Below are 11470 nucleotides of genomic sequence, written 5' to 3' on the forward strand. Positions count from 1 at the left end.
GAAAAAGAAGAAGAGAAAATTGAATTACTATTCATTAAGTAATACAATTCATGAAGTTAATTACAATATTTAACCATAATCAGTCATTAAATAAATAATAATTAAAATATACTTGCTAATTCAGCTAATTAAATCTCCAAATATATTATGTAGTTACTAAAAATAAAATTTTTAAAAATTAATTAACCTAACATCCTAAGTTTATACTTATTTTTTAAAATTAAGACCTTTCCCGACGAAATTTCGTCGGCAAAGATATTTTCGTCGGGGCAAACCTAATCCGGCAAATTTTGTCGGCATAGATCTTTGCCGACGAAATTTCGTCGGGAGAAGTGTTCATGTGTTTTTTTTTTTTTTTGAAAAGTATAAAGTTTAAAAATATGGATATGTTTAAACTAGCAAATTAATATCTATAAAGTACAAGCTAATGCAACTTGGAGGGTCCTTCTTTCTTTTATTTATTTATTAAATACTATATTTACATAGTATAGCCGTGCGGCTGTACTATATTTTTCTTTTTGAAAAATAGTCTAGCCGGGCGGCTATACTTTTTGGGGACACGTGGCGCCTAATCGCTGGAGGCTCCTTTTTTTTAAGACCAAAAAATAGTACAGCCGCACGGCTATACGCGGTGTTTTTTAAAAAGTCGACACGTGGCGCCTTTTTATATTAAAAATAGTATAGCCGCGCGGCTATACTCAGTTTTTTTTTTTTTTTTTTTCAATTTTTTAATTTTTTTTTAATGAAAAGGTAGGCTACACCCTTTAAGTAGCATGGTATGTATTTCACTTTTTTAATTACTTTGATTAGTAAAGGAGAAAAAGAAGAAGAGAAAATTGAATTACTATTCATTAAGTAATATAATTCATGAAGTTAATTAAAATATTTAATCATAATCAGTCATTAAATAAATAATAATTAAAATATAATTGCTAATTCAGCTAATTAAATCTCCAAATATATTATGTAGTTACTAAAAATAAAATTTTTAAAAATTAATTAACCTAACATCCTAAGTTTATACTTATTTTTTAAAATTAAGACCTTTCCCGACGAAATTTCGTCGGCAAAGATATTTTCGTCGGGGCAAACCTAATCCGGCAAATTTTGTCGGCATAGATCTTTGCCGACGAAATTTCGTCGGGAGAAGTGTTCATGTGTTTTTTTTTTTTTTTGAAAAGTATAAAGTTTAAAAATATGGATATGTTTAAACTAGCAAATTAATATCTATAAAGTACAAGCTAATGCAACTTGGAGGGTCCTTCTTTCTTTTATTTATTTATTAAATACTATATTTACATAGTATAGCCGTGCGGCTGTACTATATTTTTCTTTTTGAAAAATAGTCTAGCCGGGCGGCTATACTTTTTGGGGACACGTGGCGCCTAATCGCTGGAGGCTCCTTTTTTTTAAGACCAAAAAATAGTACAGCCGCACGGCTATACGCGGTGTTTTTTAAAAAGTCGACACGTGGCGCCTTTTTATATTAAAAATAGTATAGCCGCGCGGCTATACTCAGTTTTTTTTTTTTTTTTTTTTCAATTTTTCAATAAATTTTTTTTTTTTTTTTAATGAAAAGGTAGGCTACACCCTTTAAGTAGCATGGTATGTATTTCACTTTTTTAATTACTTTGATTAGTAAAGGAGAAAAAGAAGAAGAGAAAATTGAATTACTATTCATTAAGTAATATAATTCATGAAGTTAATTAAAATATTTAATCATAATCAGTCATTAAATAAATAATAATTAAAATATAATTGCTAATTCAGCTAATTAAATCTCCAAATATATTATGTAGTTACTAAAAATAAAAATTTTATAAATTAATTAACCTAACATCCTAAGTTTATACTTATTTTTTAAAATTAAGACCTTTCCCGACGAAATTTCGTCGGCAAAGATATTTTCGTCGGGGCAAACCTAATCCGGCAAATTTTGTCGGCATAGATCTTTGCCGACGAAATTTCGTCGGGAGAAGTGTTCATGTGTTTTTTTTTTTTTTTGAAAAGTATAAAGTTTAAAAATATGGATATGTTTAAACTAGCAAATTAATATCTATAAAGTACAAGCTAATGCAACTTGGAGGGTCCTTCTTTCTTTTATTTATTTATTAAATACTATATTTACATAGTATAGCCGTGCGGCTGTACTATATTTTTCTTTTTGAAAAATAGTCTAGCCGGGCGGCTATACTTTTTGGGGACACGTGGCGCCTAATCGCTGGAGGCTCCTTTTTTTTAAGACCAAAAAATAGTACAGCCGCACGGCTATACGCGGTGTTTTTTAAAAAGTCGACACGTGGCGCCTTTTTATATTAAAAATAGTATAGCCGCGCGGCTATACTCAGTTTTTTTTTTTTTTTTTTTTTTTCAATTTTTCAATTTTTTTTTAATGAAAAGGTAGGCTACACCCTTTAAGTAGCATGGTATGTATTTCACTTTTTTAATTACTTTGATTAGTAAAGGAGAAAAAGAAGAAGAGAAAATTGAATTACTATTCATTAAGTAATATAATTCATGAAGTTAATTAAAATATAATTGCTAATTCAACTAATTAAATCTCCATTGCCCAAGTGCCCCAAGGCCCAAGGCCCAAGTCTTTGATTAATATTATTATTATTCATTGGTGCCAAGTTCAAAGACAATCCTTTAGCATAGCCCAATAGCTCACTCCATCAAGGTGAACCACACTTACTAATTCATCATAGTGCTTTGTTTATAAAGACGTTTATAGGGTTGTGGGTTTTCGATGTGGGATGTTGAAAAAGGCACCTCAAATCAGGATCCAACATAAAAATCTTGCTAGGATCATGGGCTGCTGCGTCAAAGAAGATGAGAAGCTTGGACACTCATCTATTTGGTTAGTTTCACTGGACTTTATCTTTGTAATTTGCCTACTTTACTTAAAGCCACAATTGAGTTCAAGTCGATTGATACACAGAATCACTGAAATATTTTCAATACACAAACAGTCAAGCAAGACATCCTGCAGATTTAATGCTCAGAACTGTAAACTGAACTGTATAATACATGAGTACATTTCAGTTGTCTATAAAGTAGAAGAGACAATGTTGAACTAGACCTGAAATCAATTTTGAATCTGATTATACCCCTGTTTCACTATTGTTCATACAAATGTTTCAATATCTTCCATAGCAACGTTTTCATTGTACAATGCATGGGATATATGAATGAAACTATTGGTTATATTTCGAATGTTTGCATTTTCAAGATCCAGCGAGGAGACCTGAGCTTGATTGGGGCAGACGCTTCAATATTATTCAGTGTGTTGCTAGAGGGCTTCTTTATCTCCACCATGATTCGTATTGAAGGTCAGTAACATTCTCTTGGATGAGAACATGAACCCCAAAATTTCAGATTTTTTATTGGCACTTATCGTTCAAGGGACACAGCATCTAACAAATACTCAGAAGGTTGTGGGAACACTGTAAGCATCATTCCTTTTCCTATTCTTGGAAGAGCATCACAACTCAGATTTCAATGTTCAGCATGTTGTCATTCATACCAGTGTATTAGTGAATTTATATGGAAGCAGAGATAACATGTAGGAAATCTAGCTGTACCATTCATTTTATTTAGAACCCTGCAATCTTAACTGAAACATTTGTTTCATGCCATTAAGATATAAATTTTGTGGCACTTTTCTGAAGACCAGAAACAAATAAAGAATAAATATTGTCAGTTAAGTACTAATGAATTGCCTTTGCATTGGCTATATGTCTCCAGAGTATGCCACAGGAGGGATATTTTCTGAAAAATCGGATGTCTATAGCTTCGGGGTCTTGATATTGGCGATTATTAGCGGCAGGAACAATACCAGCTTCTATTACTTTGAAAAACATCTAGGTGTCCTAGCTTATGTAAGTTCACACTCTAAATCCTACAAGCTAAGTACAGCAGAGTCTAACAAGTCTAGCCAACATACGCGAAATTTTGTCAGGCATGGTACTGTGGAATGAAGGCAGGGGATATGACTTGGTTGATGAAGTATTGGCTGATTCATATTCCTCATCAGAAGTGATGAGATGTGTGCACACTGGGCTTCTCTGTTTACAAGACAAGACAATGCTGCAGATAGGCCAACCATGCCAGATGTATTTTTTTTTTTGGGTGTGTGGATATAAGTTGTGTGTTGTATTCATTGCAAAATTTAGCTTCAGTATAGGAACCCCAAAAGCACGAACACAACTATTTTAATCTGGACCACGTTTTCTCATAAACGTGCCAAAGCTAATGGCGTGCATGCATTTCTCACCCGTGCACATTCTATGATCTAATCATTTACAGTATATAAACATGTTAGTTTATGGGAGAAGAGGTTTAGGAAATGGTTGGTTTAGTGTTTAGGACAATAGCTTAACTTGGAATGGAAAACTCTTGAAAGAGTAACCAAGTAGTTCTATTTGAATGAAGTAGAGGAAAGGTGCAAGGCTTTGGATATAGGACAGCTGTAGTTTTCAGCTTAATTACTTGAGTTGGCTGTAGGCATATTTATACAGATGCTAAGTCGGCAATTTTGCTTGGACAAGTCGGTTGCACAGTAACCGACTTATCTAAAGTCATTTTTAACCACAAGTTAGTCCTATAATTCTAGAATTCTCTAGTTACAATAACAATAGATAATTATTAGGATGGTTCTAGTAAGAGTCAACCAACTTTTACTTAGTAATTCTCTCAATTATTTTAGAATTTTCTAGTTTTATCACACAAGTGTGCATTAATATTTAACACTCCTCCTTAATGCACATTTATGTTATTCCGAGTATGTTTCGTAGCAGTTCGAATTTTGGTCTTTGAAGTGCCTTAGTCAACATGTCTGCGATTTGCTAATTTGTCATGCAGTACTTGAGCTCAACTTCTTTCTTTGCTGAAGTGATGCTTGATGACGATATGCTTTGTCATGCTGTGGAACACTGGATTCTTCGCCATTGCTATAGCAGACTTGTTGTCACAAAGTATTTAAGTAGCTTTTGTTTGGCACTCTCCCATATCTTCAAATATTCTTCTGAGCCATATAGCTTGACATGCTATACTTGCTGCTGCTACGTACTCGACTTTTGCTGATGATTGTGCCACGGTATCTTATTTTCTTGATGACCTTGAAAATATACCAGACCCAATTGTAAATGTATAGCCTGATGTGCTTTTCATGTCATCCACTGATCCAGGCCAATCACTGTTGTGTAGCCAAATAGTCTTGGATTTGTAGTGGGCTTATACTGTATGCCATAGTCAATTGTGCCTTGCAAATATCTTAATATTCTCTTTGCTGCTCCATAGTGTATCTGGCTTCGATTTTGCATAAATCTTAATAGTAAGCTTGTCATGTACATGATGTCGGGTCTTGTTGTTGTCAAGTATAGTAAGCTCCCAATGAGACTTTTGTAAACTGATTCTTCTGGTTTACTTGATCCATCTTCCTTTCTTAATTTCTAATTGGTGATAAGTGGAGTAGCCACAGTCTCGCCTTTTGAAAGTGAGAACCTATCATCTCAGGTGAAATTTTTTAACTCATGTAGATTTGTCATACAGAACTTTAAAATCTTGGTCGCTTATGTATGTTCCTGTTGAAGCCTCTGCTTTTCATCTGCTATGAGTATATACACCCGCAATGTATAGAGAGAGAGAGAGAGAGAGAGAGAGAGAGAGAGAGAGAGAAGAGCTAAGAAGTGGTATTTTGATACACTGATTATATATAAAAATATCAAACAGCTTGCACTGAATTAGTATGAAACCTTCAACTTGAATGTCAGTATAAAATCTAATTCCTTGTTTAAGCGAACAGCAGGAGGTTGTTTACTTAGATCAAGTCCAGGCCTGTCAGGTCGGGTAGCTCCTGCAGAACCTAAGTGTACGAACCTACACGGAACACAAGCAAAGAGATTCTTTAAAGACTAAAATAGAAAGTGCACCTAGCAGATCAATTATGTTTAGTCATAAGAAGATAATCCAACAAAATGAAAAGAATGTGAAACCTGGGAGTAATAGGCTCTTTTAGATATGCTCGTATGCTTGATAATGGGAGCTTAAATGCCCCTTCCACAAAAGTAGGATTCAGTTTCCCATCAAATTCAAACTTGCTAAACATGAGCTGCCATAATTTTGAATCCCATCAATAAACATAGAAGAAAATGAAGTGAAAGAATAGACTAAAATAAAATGGCTGTAGAAATGTGCCTGCAATGACACAATATTGCTGGGGTCAAAAGGTGGTGCATCTGATACAGTTCTTGCTTGAAATATCGGCTTCAAAGAAGAAAATGGCACACATACCTGGAAAAAAATGTGACAGATTACTAATGGAGTCTGAAATATGTAACTACAATTTTAATGTCGATCAAGGAGCTAGTGTGTTACTTACTGTCTGCCACTGGTCTCCAACAGTGTCAAAGCCTGCTGTGTAACCAACAGTATCCCAATCACGACTTGTGCGAACAATTAGCAAAGATAGATGCACAGAGAGATGAAGTTTGAAAAATCGCTAGGCAATAGGCTAAAAGAAAAAAAGAAAAGAACCCGACCCGCCCAGCGCCGCCTAGGTCCGCCCTGCAGTGCATAAGTTTGAAAAATCGCTAGGCAGTAGGCTTAAAGAACAAAAGAAAATAACGAGAACCACCCTGGCACCCAGACCTTAAACCCTAAAGAACCAGACCCACCCTGGCACTCAGACCCGCCTAGACCCGCCTAGGGCTGCCCAGACCAGCCTAGCGCCGCCCTGACCCGCCTAGGCCGATTTTTTGTAATGCAGAATATGGATTGGAAGGAATGGTTTCAACAAGAGGGGATGTGTACAGTTTTGGAATTGTAGTGATGGAAACATTCCCAAGAAGGAAGCCAACAGATGAGATGTTTGTTGGGGAAATGAATTCTAAGCAATGGATTGCAAACTCACTATTACCAGATTAAGTGATAGATGAAGCTGTGCATGCCAATTTGCTTGGGATTGGGACAGAGCAGGAAGATGATGATCAATGTGTGTCGCCAAGGCTGAGTACGAAGAGCTTGGATCTGCTCGATTGTCGTAGGAGATTCTTTTAATCTGGGACTACAAATTAAAGTTATTAAAAGAGAGAAATTCAGATTATGATGTTCAATGGGTATATCCGAGCGGCTATAACTTTGAAAAATTCTTTTTACAAATTATGGCCGCACGGCTATACTTTTGAAAAATTCTATTCACAGAATATCGCCGGGCGGTTATACTTAAAAAAAAATTCTATATACTGTTGGAAAATTCTATTTATGAAGTATAGCCGCCTGACAATACTGTGGAAACATTTTATTTATAGGGTACAGCCGAGCAGCTATACTTTTAAAAAAATTCTATTTCTAGGGTATAGTCGCGCGGTTGTACTCTTTTCTCAAAACACGTTCTCAATGCTAGGCGGATCCTTTTTTCTTTTTCTTTTATAAAGAGTATAGCCACCTGTGGGCTGTTGACCTCGTAACCCTTGGGGCAGATACAATATTTGCTTCTCTTCATATGCTGTATGTAGTTCATTTTTTGATTGTAACACCAGGAGGCATTGGACCAAAGATCTTCATATCAGGGTCTTTGTCCTTCCAGTGCTCTAGAATAATTGGACGTAAATAGCCATTCACATTTCCAACATAAAAGGCAAGAATCTGCCTCTCAGAAGGGGGTTTGCCTCCAAGATCTCTAAGAGGATTTCTCGCAGAAGGAACATATGTTTCAGGAAGGTATAGCCCGGCGGCTATACTCGAGTGTATTTTTCAAAATAATATAGCCGTGTGGCAATACTCGGGTATTTTTTTATTTATCAGAAAATCGTATAGCTGCTTAGCCTTACTATGGTAATTGTTTAAAATAATAATAATAATAATAGTATAGCTGTCTGGCTATACATGTTTTGACACGTGGACACCCGCTAGGCGGGTCCCATTTTTTCCCTATAAATAATATAGCGGAGCGGCTATACCCGGGCGTATTTTTCAAAATAGTATAGCCGGACGACTATAATAGGGTATTTTTTTTATTTTAAAAAAAATTTCGTATAGCCGCACGGCTATACGTGTTCTCACACGTGGACGACTAGGTGCTGGGCGGGTCCCTTTATTTATTTATAAATAGTATAGCCGCGCCGCTATACTCGGGTATATTTTTTTGTCTAAATAGTATAGCCGTTTTAAAATTATTATTTAATTTTAAAAATATATAGTATAGCCGAACGGCTATACGCTTAACAGCTTAAAGGTGTATCCTCTCGTTGTTGCAGCACATCCATCTGAACCGAATCAGCTTGCATAAGGACTTACAGATGGTGGAGTGCATGTACTTAAGCCATTAGAATCAGAAGGAAGATGGGGCACTTCCCCTCCGATTGAGAATGGTGCTGGGCCAAGCACCACTTTTGGAGCAGCGTTCAGATCAACCCTAAAGGTGACATTTCCATGTGCACAGGGACGGATCCAGAAATTTTCTTTCCGGGGGTCAACGTCTTAAAGGTTAAAAAATTTATATTCAAAATAACAGACCCATAAAAATAAAATGATAATATTATAATTCATAATTAATTGAAAAAATCATATTACAATTGTCCACGACGAGTTTTCATCTTGCAACTCACTTTCTTTCGAACTACCCACCACATCTCTCGAACTCAAACTACCCACATTATCCGAACTAGAAGTAATTAATGAGAATTTTCTCTTAAAGTATCGTTCTATAATTGTATTTGAAATAACCCCAGTTAAAGAATACAAACTAACAGATACAATCTATTCAAAAAACTCTAATTTATTCAAACTAACCAAAACAAATTCCCAACAACTAATAAAACAAAAAATGCATAAGAATATTCATTAATTATCAAACACAAAAACTAATCCAATTTATCAAGATATAATATAACTAAAGCATATACAATCTAATTAAAAACATCCTAATTTATTCAAACTAACCAATGAGGATATTGTCTGCTAGGATTAGGGTTTTTTTTTTTTTTAAAAAAAAAAAAATTTAAAAATTTTAATTTTTGGCAAAAAGATCTTCATAAACATAGCCAAAATAAGCCAGCGCAACCAACAAAAGGAGAAGCAAGCAACAACCAAATGAAGCATAAAGAAAAGAAACACATGCAAAGCTAGGAGGCAGCCAGAACCAAAAGGCGCCAGAGAATGCCAGCAAAAACAGCTAAACTATAAAATTAAAAAAAGGGTGGGGTTTGAAAAATGGAAAAAACGAGTGAAAACACATTTAGGGATGGGCTCTGTTTCAGTGTTTTTTTTTAAAATTATTTTATTTTATTTATAACTTGAGCCAAAACTACGTCGTTTTGGCCAAGTTTTAAAAAAAATAATAATAATAATAAGTCGAACGACGTCGAAGGAGAGAAAAAAAATTGACGCGCGCTGGAGGAGGACAGCAGCAGCAGCAAGACAGACCAGCAGCCCCTTTGGGGACTTTCATCAAACAGGTTGCAGGGGTCATATTTCCACTCTCTAATGGAGGATTCCAGGGGTTGCAGGGGTCACTTGACCACCCTTGCTCCTCTGTGGATCCGTCCCTGCATGTGCATGACTCCCAATGAAATGAGGATCTTGAGTGTATCTCTTGTGTGTGATCCCTTCTCTTGGTCTCACCATAATTTATTTATTTATTGAGGGGAAGCTGCAGATTTAGGTATTTATAGTTTTAGAATACTCGAATTAACCCAGTAAAATTCGTTATAGTAGCATTTGAAGGTGAGGCAATTTCCCCTCATTTAGGATAATTGGAGAAGTGATGGAACTGTAGTTATTGTTAGGAAAATAATCAGTAAATGTTTTATACTATAGGATCACTATATTATTGCACAATTTTGAAAATGTAAACAATAGCAAAATTACGAAATCTGTATAAATGTGCAAATATATAAATTAAGTACAAATACTGACTTTTATTGAAGATAGAGGCTTGCGTATTTGCAATGTTCTAAAGATAGAATTTCGCCTCTTCTCAGTGCTTGAAGTTCAACAGGCGTCTATCTCCCAGGATTCAACTATCTATAATTCAAGGGTCCAGCACCGGATCCTTGAATTCTGGCAAACATTGGTGTGCTTCTCTCCAATACAGTTGGTAACTTTAAAATAATATGAGATAGTTTAAGGAAAAGAGATCCGTCTTATGGCCTAGGACTTGTGGTTTTATAATAGAATTACACCCTTTCAAAATAGCAGTTAGTATCAGTTATACCTGTTCAAATTCAAACAAAAAGATAAGTCTTTTTGGTTTGAATTTAACTTCTGCCAAAGAAATCCGAAAAATAAAAAATAATTATTTTATTTTCGGGCTAGGTATATTTCTTTTATTTTCCGGAGACCCCAAAGAGCCCCAAGGCCTAAGTCTTGATTATTTAAATATTAATATTAATCAAGCAAGCCAACCATGATAGTCTTCACTACCAAGCCCATCAGCCCACCAATCTTTATTTAATTGATGTTAAGGTTTCATGCTTATAAAGCATATGGAACCTTTTGTTTTCTCCAATGTGGGACATTTGCTTTCAAACTTCCAACAGTTATAAGTTTTGAAGACAACGCAGCACCATCGGGAAAAAGGTCGAGATCAGACAATGAGGAATTCAGCAAAAGATTTTAGTTGCTTTGGTTGGTTCGTGTCTAGACTGTTTTATCCCTTTTTTCTTCTAAAGTTGTTGACAAACACAATTACTCATTTATTTTCTCTACTCTTTAGTTAATCTCAGGTGTTAATACGAAATCTGCTTTTTGCATCAATATCTTTTCTCCTTAAGTTAATGTAGACACGAACTTAAGCCAATGTTTCATTCACATGCAATAGATTTTCTTCTGTATTAAAATTTTAAGAAATTTTTTCTTTTTGAACTTTATAATCAACTGGAACAAAAGTGGGTTAGTTTCCATTACTCAGATAATTCTCAACAAAAAATACAAAAAAATTTATCATTATTGGTCAATGAAATACAAAGATTTTAAAATGGAAATTGTAACACCTTTCTTTCTCTCTCCACAGTATTTACTGACCATTTAATCATCTCACAACATTTGGATTCTTTTAGTTTTCGTTATTCTTCTTCTACGAGAAAAATTACCACTCCTCATTGAGCATGTTGCCCTCAAACACGAAGTGATATCCTTTTTTCATAGGATTCCAAACAATTGAAATTAGAAAATCCTCCAATACAAGGCTTACAATATTACTATTGTTTGTTTTTTGACTGAAAAACTAATATTTTTTATTCCAAAAGGAAAATTAATTTTCATTGATTTACATATATAGTCATCCACATTATGAGGAATGATGTTTTAGTTTCCTCCAATATTTTCATATTTATGTACAATACAAATTTTTTATAGAATGTAAAAGGTCAAGTAGCATTGGGTGTTATGAAAATGCATTGGATTCTCATGAGACAAATGCAGTATAACATTTACGTTGGGAAAACGAATTTAAACAGATAGTTGGGAA

This window comes from Prunus persica, chromosome G6 (genome assembly GCF_000346465.2).
Source record: "Prunus persica cultivar Lovell chromosome G6, Prunus_persica_NCBIv2, whole genome shotgun sequence".
Taxonomy (NCBI): domain Eukaryota; kingdom Viridiplantae; phylum Streptophyta; class Magnoliopsida; order Rosales; family Rosaceae; genus Prunus; species Prunus persica.